The sequence below is a fragment of the Tamandua tetradactyla genome, chromosome 7, assembly GCF_023851605.1.
Source record: "Tamandua tetradactyla isolate mTamTet1 chromosome 7, mTamTet1.pri, whole genome shotgun sequence".
NCBI classification, from domain to species: Eukaryota; Metazoa; Chordata; class Mammalia; order Pilosa; family Myrmecophagidae; genus Tamandua; species Tamandua tetradactyla.
Genome location: NC_135333.1, coordinates 1,729,533 through 1,746,231, shown reverse-complemented (window position 1 = coordinate 1,746,231; position 16,699 = coordinate 1,729,533). Strand labels below are relative to the sequence as shown.

At 38.1% G+C, this 16,699-nt stretch overlaps 1 protein-coding gene and 1 long non-coding RNA gene across 4 annotated transcripts in view; one reads left to right on the top strand and one right to left on the bottom strand.

Moving 5' to 3' along the window:
• DISC1 (DISC1 scaffold protein) overlaps positions 1-16,699 on the bottom strand; it is a 387,745-nt gene that overhangs the window by 115,995 nt on the left and 255,051 nt on the right. The gene's annotated exons all lie outside the window — the stretch shown is intronic.
• The window catches only part of LOC143690756 (uncharacterized), a 31,500-nt gene that overhangs the window by 5,630 nt on the left and 9,171 nt on the right, over positions 1-16,699 (top strand). The window contains exon 3 of one of the 3 annotated variants that reach the window (XR_013179170.1): positions 2,675-2,818. The exons of 1 other annotated variant lie outside the window; for it this stretch is intronic. This is a non-coding gene — a long non-coding RNA (uncharacterized LOC143690756). Of the gene's footprint in view, positions 1-1,417; positions 1,534-2,674; positions 2,819-16,699 lie in introns of those variants that run through there. One more of the 3 variants, XR_013179169.1, reaches the window with a different exon arrangement.

Here is a 16,699-nt window from a genome sequence, read left to right as displayed (position 1 = left end):
GTCCCAACTCATTCTAGGATTTCTGTCCCACGTTGCCAGGAAGGTCCACACCCCTGGGAGTCCCTGTGTTTTCTTTATGGAAAGTAAGATGTATAGCATTGAATAAAAATGAAATGTACACCTTCTCAATATCAATTTGGGCTCAGAAAAACAAAAGCCTCTTAAACACTTAGAATTGTCTAGTAAAGCTGAAGGGAAAAGGTGGACTGATGCAAGAGGAGTCCTTCACAGAGTGGAAGGATCACATAAACCCTAATATTTCCAACTCTTGGAGTTTTATTCCAACCTTTATTTTTAATGATTTAACGAAAGAGAGTTTGTATTTTTAGCATTATGCTAGTTCCTTACAACGTTTCCATTTCTGTGTCATATCTTCAAAAGAGGGTGTGCGTGCCTAACTAGTCCCCAGAGAAAGGGTATTTCAGAAGCCATGAAATCAATGCAAATCCTGGGAAGACAGGAGTTTCTTACTCTTGTGGAAGAGCAGGGGCTCCGAGGGATGCCTGCCCAGCAGGAAAGACTTCTAGGTTCACAGAAACTTACCTATCTAGGACAAGCAGCCAGCCAGGTTGAGGCCCCATGGTAATCAACCGGTCTGACAAAAGCAAAACAGAATTCACATTATCAAGGAGAATAAACTCATGACCTGTAGCATCTGCATTGTTAACAAGAACAATGCTTTCAAAATAGCTCTGGTGGGCGGTGCAATGGTGGCTCAGTGGCAGAATTCTCACCTGTTTAGGTACCTGGTGCCCGCCCATGCAAAAAAAATATCTATCTATCTATCTATATAGGTATAGATATAGATATCTGGCAACTTTTCTGAACTTTCTAGACACAAGTAAAGATTATGGATGTTCAACGAAAAAATGTAACATTCAAATAAGAGGCCTCAGATGAGATGGAATGTGTTTCTGTAGACTACAGAAGCCAAGTTGTGCTCTACTGACACAAACTGACATGAATAGCAGAGATCAGAGGCCTAAAAACCTAGAATCTTCTAAGAAATTATGACCTCTTGATCCTATAGCCCCTCCTTGGACAATTCAGTCAGATAGCTTTGATTTGAAGTTTGTCTAGGATTCTTTTCTACCTCAACTGAAAATTAAGGAAACTTCCCGCCATTGCTGAGGGAAGAGCTATTCTCTATAGCCCTGTACAAACACTGCAAAGCTCCCACAGGCCATTTTCAGCGGTACAATCTACCCCTTGCAAGGAATGCCTGTGGGTTGCTAGGACGGACAAGTGCAGACTCATTGCCCACCAGGTCCCACTGGGGTCAGCCGCTGAGACCCTGTGGAAACGCTTTAGCTAGAGCAACGCTGAGGAAAGGAGGTGCCTGGGCAGAGACTGCTAAGTGTCTCCAATAGCCATGCTCTTGTCCATCCCAGAATGCATTTCTCTGCCTCCCCTGCAGCTGGATGCGACGAAAATTTGGCCACAGGGACGTAAGTGGAAGTGACACTGGGAAGCTTCAGGGAATCTTCCACGAATAAAAGCACACTGGTGCCCTTTATGCTCTCTTCTTCTTTGTGTCCATCTCCCTCCTACTAACTAGAACTGTTTCTATCTCAGGCCATGAGGTTGAGGCCACACACAAAGGAGCAAGGAGATGGAAGAAGTTTGGGTCCCTGAAACAGTGAGGCAACATAGTGGCCCAAAACTGCCTATTACACTTTAAAGTGTGAGGGGGGGAAAATCGTTATCTATTATTTGGGAGTTTTCTGTCACAGTCGAACCTAATGCTAACTAATATAACATCAAAAAAGCAAGTAAAGATAGAAGAGACCATTTGAGGTAGGTATTTTGTCAGTATGATACATTTATGCTTTAGGCAGAAGAATCTAAACCATCTTACTAGGGAGAATTGTTTTCCAGCTCACAGTCCCTTGTCGCCTTAACTGTTTCACTTTTCATTACCCGTCTTCTGAAGCCAAGCTAATTTGACTGTTACCAGAACAGTATAAACTAATTCTGACATTCCTGCTTCAAATACCATATTTTCTCCACCAGACAGACCTCTCTGTCTCTGAAAATATATGTTGAACACCTCTTTCAATATCTAGGAGAGAGACCTAGCATATCAAGTGGGCAACTTGTTTTCATCTGCTATTGACCCATCCTTGGAGAGGCCACCCCTCGCCCATCCCCTGTGGTATGAGTAGAGTGACAAGCATGGTTCATGTGCCCCTCTAATCATAGGGATGGATCTGTCACGCAAGTTGAAGAAATCAGAGTATTCCAGGGATTGACATTCAGGAATTGAAAGAAAAAACATTTCCTTTCTGTGGTGCGAATAAGGCAGGGGACATATGTCGGTGCTGCCAAAGGCATCTCTGACCCATGGTGTAAGCATGCATGCAAAAAGAAAGCTAAGCAGAGTTCTGACAAGGCCTGATGCTTACCGACACAGTAGCTATTGTCCCCATCAGTAGGCTCTTCTTGGGGATGGCAATGTGCTTAGGTTAAAATTAAATAGCCTAAAACCAAAACAAAATAATAGCAACTGGATTTCAGCCTATCTTACGTGGGGAATGCTGTGGGACACAACTGCGGCCAGAGGGATATAGGTATACGTCATTGTTTGGGACTTCTGAGAAAATTACTTACTAGAGAAGTAGACTCAGCTAGCACACACTTTTTGCCCATTGTCCTCTCTCTGCCTGGAACACAGATGTAATGCTGGTGCTGGGGCAGCCATGTTGTGAACATGAGGAGGAAAGCAATGTTATGGATAGCTGCGTGGAATGACAGAAGGATCTGAGATCTCAGCTCTGAGCTGCCTACCTCCAGACTCCTTGTCACACAAAAAAATAAATCCTCAAATTTGTTTAAGCCTCTGTGTGGTGGTTTCTGTCACAGCTTCATGAAATTCCTAACTGATAACAGCATTGTTTGCGTGGAAGTAGGATATTAGAAGTACTGGAAGCAAAGTGGTAAACTGGTTGAGCAGAGGAGATGGAGCTTTGAGCATAAGAGCACTAATACTGGAGGCTGGAAATCTGGTGGGTTGTGTTACCTGGTGGGACATGTAACTGTATCCTGGAATTGCTACTTATCAAAAGGAGCTATGATATTGAGGAACATGGTAGGAAAATCTCAGAACATCGACATTTGCTGGTTCCTTCTTCACACACAAGAGGGAAATAAACTCAAATTATTTCTGACCAAGCTACAGGACAGGGGTGAGACTAGAGTAAAGTAAATGAGGCACCCGGGAGTCCTGGCCCTGCTGTGCTGCAAACAGAGAGGAAAGGAAATGCAGCTCTTCCAGAAGAGGCCATCAGCCTGAAGCTGGCCATACAAGTTGGCTTTGAGTCCCATAACTTGAAGTCTTTCATGGCTGAAAAAGTCAGTTTCTCCTCTACCCAAAATTGAAGAATTTGTGAAAAATCTGCCATAAAATGAGAGCCTTAACAAGAGATAAACCTGGTCCCCTGCCCCCGCCCCCCACCCCAGCCACAGGAGGCAAGCTTGCTGGCAAAAATGGGATTATGCATACTGCCCTGGCAGATGGACAGAGCACAGAAGTAAAAAACAAGACTCTTCTGCCTTAAAACAAATACACCATGCAACGTTTTTGGATGTAGTTATTCACTTGTGGAATTGACTTGGAGAAAATTTTTAAAAGCATACTTTTTAAAAAAAATCTTTGCTTCCTTTTTCCCTCTCCCAAAACACAGGTAGCTCGTGTTTTCCCTTGACGGATGCAAAAACAGTTAATAAACATGACCAAAATATCTGCCAAAAAAACAAAGGTTTTTTGTGGTGCAAAGGCTAACAATGCAGCCTAGATGCTGCATTCGCACAAATTAGAAAGAAATACCCTTCTTCAAGACAATTTACTTCTTTTCATAATAAACTGATTTTGTCAGGACAAGACCTAATATAATAACAATTACAATATACATGATAAATATATATTCAAGTTGTGACTGACGACTCATAATACGCGGGCTCTTGTTCACTGTATAACCTGCAAAACCACACACGGTGTTACTTACTTAGCCTTGATCTAAGTAAATGACAATCCACTGAAGGACCAAAGTAGGAATTAGAATTCAGATATAAAATAAAGGGCAAAAGCAACAACATCTCTTCTTCTGGAGAGATTATAGTCAATCTAACTGGGAGACAAAATATGCATGAAATAACTTAAACAACAAGAAAGCAATACACTGTATCATTAAATACATAATACACTGTATCTTTAAACACAGAACACTCAAATTCATTTGGAAAACAAATGCGCAGCTGAAAAGCAAAAAAGGATGGGAATACGATGGCAGTGTTGGCATTTGGGCCAGAGGAATAGCTACTATTAGTAAGTGCCTACAAACCCGATTGCATTTAAGGCACACAGAACTCTGTAGGTTGAATGCTCGCTACACTCCTAGCTCCTAGGCTCCAGGGTTATCTCCTGTGAAAAGAAATGAGGTTAAGTAACTTGTTTTCCATCAGGAAGTAACTAAAGCTGATACATGGACCTGGATCTAACTAGCTGCAAAGCCCACACTTGTCATGTCTCTTTCTGCCATCTTTGAGCAAATTTTAAGGAGTATAGACATCATGAACTGGCAAGGAAAATAGGAGCAATGGGAGATTTTTTTTCCCCAAATTGAACTCATACAGCTCTCAGTTCTAAATAAGAATAACAGCTGGATGCAGCACTTTTCCGTTCACTAATTACCCTCACACATATATCCAGCTAAACTCTGAAATTAGTTATCTACGTTCTCTCATGGCCAGTTTGACAGCCCAGCATTAGCAAGGGGATGATTTAATGATTTAATATACACAGTTGTAAGTAATAAAATTTGAGATCTATCTGTGGCAGGAACTGTAAAATGGTTCCCTCAAAACCACTCCAATCCTCTTGAAATATGCTTTCTGCTGCACTTGGAGAGTTGAGGTTAAGGACCATACTTCCCAAACTGCCTGGCCATGAAGCTTCTGCATGTGACTGACTTCACACCCATGGGAGACCTGAAAGGCGGCCAGAAAACTCAGGAGGTAGGGACCACATGGTTTTCCCACAGGATGGTCAGAGCGATTGGGCATTCTGAAGCAGCAATGGGAAAATGCTCTGTCTAATCTCTGCCTCAGTGAGTTGGCAGCAGCAGTTTCTACTCGTCCAGTTGCAGGATGAGGGTCAGCATTTCTCCTGGCTGTATCATATCTGCTTGTGAAGCATCCAGGCTTAGTTCCCTGAATCTCTCAGAAATTTTGTAAGCTAGCTAATATCCTTTAATAAATCTTTCTTAATGAACCAGAGTAGACTCTATTGTCTGCAACTAAGAAAATACGTATTGTTAAAATTCTGTAACCTATATATTTTGATAAATGAAGGAGGAATCATTCTGAATATTATTGCTAATTGCTGCAGGCATTAGACAACTACCAATCTCCTCTTCTAACCCTCCCTGTCTTCTGACCCCCTTTCCAAGAGATTTGCAATAGTACTGAAGAACTCTTTAAAAAAGAATAAACTCATGCAGCATGCACAATTTTTCCTACAACAGAAAAGTAAGTGACTCTTCGCAAAGTTTTATGAAACAAACCATTGGTTCTGTTCCTAGGAAAGTAACAAAAGGACCCAGCATTATAAGCAAAATAATGGAGGACAGAACCACAATTTTTACCTAGTCATATTGCTAGATGACCTTGGGCAAGTCATTTAGGGAACTAATGCCTCCAAGGACCTCTGAGGTATTCTGTTTCTAAAGGGCATAAATGAAAGGTCTTCTATTTGTGAGGCACTTAAGCCAATTAAAAGTATTATTTGCAGTATTTCCTCAGTTCTAAATAGCTTTATCTTACTGTACGCACTGGTGCTTGTGACAAAATTCATTTCTAACAGAGCAGCTGTGACTTAAACCCCATCAGTACTGGCATTTTTCCTTTATGGGGGAGGCGTGCTAGCCTGACTATGGACAAAAGGAATGAGAGCTAGGATTTTTAGGAGCTTTAGTGGCAACGGGTAACAACCATCTCCTGCTGGGGGCGAAGAGGAAGGAGGTTAAACCACAGCCCCTGTGGAAAACAGGCATGAACGGTGGCAGCAAGGGGGCAAAGGAAATGTAAATCCCCAACATAAGCTGGACTACTTAGAAAAATACATCTTAAGTAAATGCTGTAATAAATAAAATAGTTTTATTTTCATGGAACAGCTTCTGAAGCTTCTACTCTGAAAATAAAATATTCATCCTAGATACATTAAAATCACTTACATTCCTGTATAAATCACCAAAATCCAATAAATCTTAGATATTATGTGCCTATCTTGGGAGGCAGAGAAATGATGGGATGTATTAAAAAACAGAAAAAGGAAAGTCTCTATATTTGGTCACAGTGGACAAACCTATTTGGTACTACATCTGCAAAAAGTACGTTTCCTTTTTATTGGCAATTACTAGAATACATAACTCCACCAGAAAACAATAATCAAGTGCTCATGCTTAGATACTAAAAATACACTCGGGTGATTGTGATATTTTGTCTCTAATTTCAGCCCTAATGATGATGACTATTAAAATAAATGTATGAAGAAATCAAAGCTCATGCTTTGATATGGAAGAGAGCAGAGCTCTAAATGAGTATTTATTGCTGTAAGAGTAATTTCATCCTTAAAATGAATCAGACCATCCAAAACCAGATGTACCAGTTTTATTAAGTAAAGCTCACAGCCACAATGAATGCCAAAAGGAAAGGTACAGATTAAAAGGTAAACCAAGATTCTTCTATACATTTTGATTTTCCTGAAGTTATCTCAGCATTGAAGAGAGTCAAGGGACCAATTCAAGGATCTTGGAAGTAAACCATGAGCCCCATTCACCTACCCATCATATTACCCCAAAAGCTATGGTTCTCTAAAGGTGGTTCCTAATCCAACAGCATCACCATTTCCTGGAAATTTGTTAGAAATGCAAATGCTGAGGCTCCATTGCACACACACTGAATCAGAACCTCTGGGGCCCAACAGTCTGTGTCTTTAACAAGCCTAACAGGTGAACCTGATGTGCTCTATAGTGTGAGAGCTACCGCCCCAAGAGCTTCAGGTAAGGGACAGCATGTAGAATTCTACCCTTTTCTGGTTCCAGGTCTACACAACTTGGAAACTAGTCTGAAAATTCTTAGACCAGATCATCAGTTTGTGGCTGACTGTTTGGGAAAGCCCAAGCTGCTTAGCAAGTACTACAAGAATTTTCTGTTCATATTCACCCCTCATCCTTCTGCCTGATCTAGTTTATTATTATTATTATAGGGCAGTCAGTAACTATTTCCCATGTTAACTTCTGATTTTCAACATCAATTCTAAAATTGTACTTTGCTTTACAGTATTATATATACTCCCCAAAACTCCATGATAAAGAAATAAAAACCCAGATATTTCTCTCCTTTGTCTCCCTTGCAATTCAATTAAAGGTGCCCTTTGTTCAATCAAATATTTCTTTCCTCCACTCACTTTTCCCAGTATATACCCAGCCTTCCTGACCAAGGTCCTTCTCCTTCTAGAGAGTCTATCCAGCTGAATGGTCTGCACACTGGACTACCGTTGAGTTCCCTCTCAACTCAAAAACAATAAAAAAATAAGAAAACTCAATTCTTTATTTCTAGAATCAATATGTTATTTTTTTAGGTCCTGTGCCAGCTTGAAACTATTATGCATCACAGAAAATCCATGATTTTATCCTGATACTATCTTGTAGTGCCAGACCTATTGTTTAAGGTGGGAAACTTTGATTGGATTGTTTCCATGGAGATGTGACCCAATTGTAGATATGACCTTTTGATGAGATGGAGATGTGACTCCACCCATTCAAGGTGGGTCTTGATTAGTTTACTAGAGTCCTTTTAAAAGGAAAACATTTTAGAGAAACCTCAGATGCAGATAGTTGGAGAACAGATGCTTCAGAGCAGACAGAGATACTTGGAGATGCTTGAAGTGCCAACAGAGAGTAGATGCCTAGACAGGGACATTTGGAGATGCAGAATCCAGCAGACTCTCCACGTTTCTTCCTATAAGATACTAAGCAAGCCAGAACCCTGGACGTTCTGGAGGAACTCCTGGAGGAGATAAGTGAAAGCCGACAGATGCTTAGAGGGGAAGCCACTGGTATCAGAAGCTGGAGGCAACAGAACCAAAACAAGGACAGTGGGCACCAGCCACATGCCTTCCCAGGTGACAGACACTGGCTTTTTTTGAGTCAAGGTATGTTTCTCTGGATGCCCTAGTTTGGACATTTCTAAAGCCTTAGAACTGTAAACTTGTAACATAATAAATTCCCTTTATAAAAGAGCCATTCCATTTCTAGTATATTGCTTTCTAGAAGCATTTGCAAACCAAAACAGGTCCCAGGTACATAGTCATATGCATGGTTGGATTATTTCTTATAAATTCAAGAAACCTTACAAGAAATCTTTTCATCATTATTAATAGTTACTACAGGCCAAAGTCATGACTGACCTAAAGCAAGTATATATACATTTAGTTCTTTCTTTGCTCATCCTCCTGCATCCATTTTATATACATTTAATTTTTTCTTTGCTCATCCTTCTGCATCCATTTTACACAGTTTCAACTCATTTTATTACATTTACTCTGTACCTAGTCTGCTGTCGTATGTACTTTGTACATATCTTACACCATGATTTTATTCAAGTTACTTCACGGTAGTAATCATATCTCCTAATTCTCATGAAATGGAATCCAAAATCATTCTGCCCTTGCAATGAGACACAACAAATGTTTCTTTTTCCATATTTGAGTCCCTCCACCTCACCTCAGGAATAAGCTTCTAAAATCCTACTTTGCTGGTTTATCATTTAAGAATCACATCTAGATTTCCCAGGATTTTAGGGAAAAAGTAAAAAATAAAACATCCCTGGCTTAAGCTAACCCTAAATGAACAACTGACAGATGAAACTCTGTTCCTAAACATGCCAGTGATTGGGAGAGAAGAGAACACGGTATTACAGTGCTCCAAGAGAGCCTGGTCATTACAGCAGCACATGGTGACCAGCTCAAAATCTGTCAAATAACTTTGCTTCACAATGCTGATAGCAGCCCAAGGCTGTAGACTCTTCAATAAATGACTATAAAATGTCTCTACAAAGAATCTTTTCAGATTCTACAAATAGGCTGAAGGTTGTTGTACAAAAAAAAAACAAAAAACAAAAAGGAAAGGATGATTATGTCAGCACTATATATGCGAAGGAAATATTCAGGCCTTGTTCCTTATGGATGAAAATACTGTCAGGATCAGTTAATTCATCAGAGGGAAATAAAAACAATCTGCCAGTGTAACTCACAGAGAAAAATAAGGATTTCCAAAGAAACGACAGAGTGACAAAGATGCCATACTAAGGCTGACTATTAATTGAAGACCCTCTTATTCTGACAGAAGCATGACCAAATCAGCTCACCGAGGTCTGGCTGCATGCAGTGTGCCATCTCTTGATTGCAAATGCCCTATCCCCTGTCCTCGGTCTAACGAAATTCCATTCATCCTTCAAGATTTTCCTCCACTGTCACTTCCACTCTGATGTCTTTCAAAATCCAGCTGGGCAAAATTAATCACTGCTCCCCTTCTTGTTCCTACTGCCTCCTGGTACACATTTGCCCCACAGATGCCCATGGCTGACTGTATACCAGTCAGTGAGCACCAGAAGAGGGCGGACCATTTCCCAATCACCTCTGCTTTGCCCATAGTACCTGACAGAAAGATGGCACTTTGCAAATGTGTGCTAAAAATGCTCTATTGAATTATTAAACTGAATCACTGACAGTATTTCAATTCCTGACTATGGAAACTGAATTTGATGTATAAACAGGTGTACTTTTTGGGGACAACTCTGTGTCAGACAATATGTTGGTGCATTAGGAATGATATCCTTTAATCCCCCATATCAATCCTATGCAGAAACTGGTGCTCAGAGAGGTGAGGAAACCGGGGCGCTGAGATCTGAGCTAAGCTTGATCATTGGGAACGTTCTGTGTCTCTGCTCCACTGCATGGCACAGGCACCGCTGGGCCACTTTCCCAACCTCCATAAGCCTCAAAGCCCTTCCCTCGAAAACAGGAATGATTGCATTTTAGTGGTGTAGCCTTTCTTTCCACAAGAGCATCAAGAAGATACATAAAGCATCACAATATATTGAAGGGCAAACAGTGAAAATCATGAAGTAAAATGGAAAAATAATTTGCACTTGGCATGCTTCTTTTCCCCAAGTATCAGAAATGGCACATAAATTGTATCTTCTGAAGGTATAGCTCTTAATAGAAGCCATATTGTACAGGAGTCTCCTGATTGCTCTGATTCAATATGGGAGATGTTTTATACCAATCATTTAAACAGTATATCCATGTTCCAAATGCCTGGCCAGACCCCGAATAAAGGAAACAGCATAGGGGGTCAGGTCACTGCATTCAGGATTCTATACTCGTGACCATTCCCTAAATGGTTCCTTACTAACTAGATACCAAATCACATCACACATCAGTAATTTTCAGAAAAACATTCATAGAGAATTAGTTGTTAATAGGCACCATTGTTTACAACTGAAATTCCATAGGAAGTGTGACTAGGTTCTAGGTGGTAGAAAAGCTTCAGTGGCCCAGTACTAGGTTTTATGGCTTTTCCTAACCTCTAGTGTCTATGAAAACACCTCAGCTTGTAAAATCGCAGATAACTCTCTCTCTCACACACACACACCAAAGCAAATAATTACTGAGCTTCTACAATGAGCCATGAACTTTGCCATGTTTTAGATGGGAATGTAGCATGAAGACATAAGGATTTTAGAAGAATCATTGCATAATGGGAAATGGTTTTGGGGTCAGAGGCATCTGGTAATACAACAGTCTAAGGGTAAAGACCAGCTCTCAGGCTATTGCAGTAGTACAAATTGAGAAGAATGGTGGCCAGATAATATCCAAAGATTAAAATTTTTCTGTTTATTTTATGATACTGGTATAACCTTGATAGTAAGTCTTCAAAAAAGAGAGTATGAGGAAACAATTTAGAGTCTAATTTCATGAATTATTATGGATACAAAAATGCTAAAAATAAATATATATACTTCAAACAGAGTATTAAAAATAATAGTTTATCCAAGGAAAAGGGACATTAGTTTAACTTTTAAAATCTTAGGTTTCGTAACGATCATCTGAGATTTATAACATATGTAGAAGTAACAGGATGACAACAATAACACAAAGGATAGGAAGTAAAAAAAATCAGGCATGCTGTTGTAAAAGTCTTACCTTATATATTAAAGTAGTTTGAATTTAAATAGAAAGTATTTGAATGTTAGATATAAGTTAAATAGGCATATTGTGAACCCCACAGCAACCACTGAAGAAAATAGAACAAAAAAGGGATAGTAATAATACAATAGAAAAGATAAAATGTAATACTAAAAACTACTCAATCCTAAAGAAAGTTAAGGAAGGAGTAAAATAGAAAAAATAATAGATAGGACAAATAGAATACCAATAGCAAGACAGTAGGCTTATATGCAAATTTATCAATAATTATATTAAATGTAAATGGATTAAAAATTCCAATTAAAAGAGGAAATTATCAATCTGGATAAAAAAACAATATCAAACTATATTATGTTTCCAGAAAACCCATTTTAAATACAAATATTAGATAGGCTAAAATTAAATGGATGGAAAAATATATACTATGCAAATATTAATCGTAAGAAAGCTGAAGTAACTATATTCGTGCCAACAAAGTAAACTTCAAGAAAAAGCAGTATTGACGCAGATAAAGAGGAACACTTCATAATGATCAAGGGGTCAATTCTTCAAGAAAACTTAACCTAAATTTGCATGTTACTAATATTAGAACAACAAAGTATTTAAATAATAAAGCATCACATTTTAAAATTTGATAGAGCTGAAAGGAGAAATAGACAAATCCACACTTAAAAGTGCCAGCACACTTCTCTCAGTAATTGATAGATCAAGTAGTCAGAAAATCAGTAAATTGTCTCTCTATATAGATATCACTATCAACCAATGTAACCTAATTGACATTTCTAGAGCACTATAATCAATAACTGCAGAACATACATTCTTTCATATACAAATGGAATTTTACCCAAGATAGACTATATTTTAAAAGATTAAAATCATACTAAAAATACTTTCTGTCCAGAACATAATTAAGCTACAAAGCAATATAGAAATATATCTAGAAAATCCCCAAATATTTGAAAATTATGCCATATATTTCCAAATAATTTATGGGACAAAGAAGAAATCACAAAGCACTAAAGGAAATCAGGGAAAAGATGAATGAACAATATAAGAATCTCAATAATGAGACAAAATTTTTTAAAGGAACCAAACAGAAATAATAGACTTTAAGAACAATAACTGAAATGAAAAATTCCAAAGAGGGTTTCAACAGTAGATTGGAGGTGGAAAAAGAATCAGCGAACTGAATAGAAAATTGAAATGATTCAGTCTGAGTAGCAGAAAAAAAAAAGCATGAAAAAATACAGACAGCCTAAGAGACCTGTTGGACATAATTAAAAGTACCAATATAAGAATTAGATTAAGAATTATGGGATGACCAGAAGGAAATGAAAGAAGAAGGCAGAAGGAATAATCAAAGAAATAATGGCAAAAAAACTTCACAAATTTAGTAAAAGACATGAATATACACATTCAAATATCACAATGAACCCCAAAGAGGATAAGTTTGAAGAGAACCATGCCCAGACACAAAGTAATGAAAATGAAAACTCAAGGACATGGAGAGAGTTCTCAAGGCTACAAAAGAGAAGCAACCTGCTACATATAAGGAGACCCAATAATATTAAGTGGTGATTTCTCATCAGAAACCATGGAGGCAAGAGGCAGTGGGACAAAATATATAAAGTGCTGAAAGAAAACAATTGACATCCAAGACTTTTATATCTTGCAAGATTGTCTTTCCAAAATGAGAGAGAGATTAACATTCCAAGATAGACAAAATGAAGGAGCTCATCATTACTAGCCCTGTTCTACAAGCAATGCTAAACAGAGTTCTTCAAATGAAAAGTAAAGGGCCCTAGACAAAGCAACATAAAGAAATAAAGACCTCTGGTACAGGTAATCACAAATGCTACTACTAGCATATTCTAATTATGGTAAAAACTCCACTTTTTATTTCATGGAGGGTCTAACATGTAAATGCATACAAACTAATGATAAAAATATGGTTTGGGTTGCCCTCCCCCTTCTGTGGGACATGACATCCAGGGATGAAAGTCTCCCTGGTGGCGTGGGAGAGGACTCCCAGGGAGGAGCCTGGCCCTGGCACTGTGGGATCAACAATGCCATCCTGACCAAAAGGGGGGAAAGAAGTGTAACAAATAAAGTATTAGTGGCTGAGAGAGTTCAAATAGACTCAAGAGTCTACTTTGGAGGTCACTTTTATGCACGCTTCAGTTAGACATTGCTACCTATCATAACTTGCCAAACTCCAAACAAAACCACTCCTGCAAGTCTTAAAGAATACCTAGGGCATTATATAAGATTCTACAAAGGTTCCATGCACTAGAGTAACTTTCCAAAACCTACAACCTCCAGATGGGTCCCTGGACTAGATAAGTCCTGAAATGCCAAGGGGCCAGCCCTTCCAGAACATCATCTCCCTATCCCATATTATGGACAGCCCCTTCTAATATGAAAAAGTTAGAATGGGCATAGCCCACATACCCCTAAAGGGTGGGAGAAAGATCAAAGGTGATGGTGAAATTACACAGAGAAGGTTGGGTTTAACAAATGTGCATGAGTGCTGAATCATTATACTGATATTTCTTCTAGCCCCCAGTACCTTAAAGCAGTTATAAATAAAAAACAAAAATTGTGGAATTGTAATCCATACCAAATTCTGGATTCTGTTCTACAACTAATTGTTACAATGTACTTTGAAATTCATTGTTCTTATGTATATATGTTATTTAAAGAGAAGGAGGAGTACAACAGAAAAGATAGGATTTAACAAAGGAGTATGACTGCTGAATCATTATATTGATATGTTTGTTAGTCTCCAGTGTCTTGGAACAGCTAGAAGAAAAAAATGAAAAATTGTGGAACTGTAACCCACACCAAACTTTAAAATCTGTTCTATAACTACTTGTTAAAATGTACTTGGAAATTAAAATAATAATAATAAATACATATATATATTATACCTCAAAAGTTCTGCCTTCTATACACAGTGTATGGTAAGGGCTCCAGGAAGACAGCAAATGTTCTCCAATTTGGAAAGGATAGGAGAGGTAGGCAGGGTAAGAGAACTTTAAAATAATACAACTTACAAGTGTACATTTTATGGTAGCTAATGTACATTGCCTATCCGTTATGCTAATGTTGAATAACTGCATGTTCATGCAAAATAAAATTTTTACTTTATAAAGAATATTTATATGGTTTGGGACATATAATAAATAAAGACATAATTTATAACAAATTTAATGAAAAGGCAGAGGATGGAATGGTATAGGAACAGTGTGTATTCAATTGAAGTGAAGATGATAACAAATCAAATGTGATTGTTATAGATTTAGGATGCTATATTTAAGCTCCATGGTAACCACAAAGAAAATATCTGAAAAATACATACAGAAGGAAATGAAAAATGAATAAAAATGGTACAATACAAAAAATCAAATAAATATGAAATAAGCATTAACTGAGGAATTGAGGAACAAAAAAAAAATGTTTAAGACTTGCAAAGACCATGCAGCAAAAGGGCAGAAGAAAGTCCTGCATTATCAGTAGTAACATTAAACATAAATGGATTAAGCCCTCCAGTTCAAAGGCAGAGACTGGCAGAATGGATTTTTTAAAAATATGACCCAATTATGTGCTGTTATCAAGAGATTCATCATAAATTCAAAGACATAGGTAGATTGAAAGTGAAAGGATGGAAAAAATATACAATGCAAATAGAAAACAAAAGAGAATGCTGGCAGCTGTTGGTAGCAGAACACAAATATATTGAAGACAGATTTGAAGGGAGAAATTGATAGGTCTACAAGACAGAAACTTCGAAACAGAACTTGCAATAACAGATAGAACATCTAGACAGAAAATCAATAAGGAAATAAAGGACTCGATTGATACTACAAGTCAATAAGACCTAATAGATATACTACCAACCCCACAAAAATAAAAAGGGGGCTAAGAGGATACTATGAACAACTGTACATCAACAAATGAGATAATCCACATAAAATAGACAATTCCTAGAAACACACAAATTGCCTATACTTTCTCAAGAAGAAGTAGATGACCTTGACAGATTAATAACAATTAGAGTTGAGTAAGTCATCAAAAACCTCCCAACAAAGAAAAGTCCAAGACTAGATAGCGAATTTCACCAAACATTCCAAGAAGAATTAACACCAATCTTGCACAAACTCTCCCAAAATAAAAAACAGGGAAAACATTCTAACTTATTCTATGAGGCCTGTACCAGAGCCAGATAAAGAAACCAGAAGCAAAGAAAATTACAGACCAATATCCCTTATGAATATAGATGCAAATACCTTCAACAAAATACCAGCAAACTGAATCCAAAGTACATTTAACAAATTATACACCATGATCAAATGGGATAGGTCCTAGGTATCCAAGGATGGTTTAACATAGCAAAACCAATTAATGTAATATGCCACATATAATACAACAAAGGGAAAAATGAACATGATCATATCAGTTGTTGAAGAAAATGTGTGGTCTAGTTTGCTAGCTGTTGGAATGCAATATACCAGAAACAGAATGGCTTTTAAAAAGGGGAATTTAATAAGTTGCTATTTAGAGTTCTAAGGCCAAGAAAATGTCCCAATTAAAACAAGGCCATAGAAATGTCCAGTCTAAGGCATCCAGAGAAAGATACCTTGGTTCAAGAAGGCTGATGAAGTTCAGGATTTCTCTCTCAAGTGAGAAGGCACTCAGCGAACACAGTCAGGGTTTCTCTCTCATCTGGAAAGGCATGTGGCAAACACGGCGTCATCTGCTAGCTTGCTCTCCTGGCTTCCTTTCATGAAGCTCCATGGGAGGCATTTTCCTTCTCCATTTCCAAAGGTCACTGGCTGGTGGACTCTGCTTCTCATGGCTATGACATTCTTCCCTTTCAGAATCTCTCACATTCTCCAAAATGTGTCCTCTTTTCTAGGATTCCAGTAAAGTAATCAAGACCCAACCAAATGAGTGGAGACATGTCTCTACCTAATCCAGCTTAACAACCACTCTTGATTGAGTCATGTCTCCAGGAAGATGATCTAATTACAGATTCAAACATACAGTACTGAATAGGGATTAGAAGAAACGGATGGATTTATAAAATGGGATTAGGATTGAACATGGCTTTTCTAGGGTACATACATTCTTTCAAACCAGCACAGAAAAGACATTTTTTTAAAAAAACAGCATTGTTTCTTGATAAAAACACTTAGGAAATTAGGACTAGAAGGAGACTTCACCAACACAACAAGGGCATATATGAAAAACCCAGCACTAACATCATAACCAAGGGTGAAAGACTGAAAGCTCTTCCCTAAAGATCAGAAAAAATACAAGGATGGTCACTATCACCACTGTTATTCCATCCTGACTGTAGCGGAAGTTTTACTCAAAGCAATTAGGCAAAGAAAAGAAATAAAAGGCATCCAAATTGTAAAGGAGAGA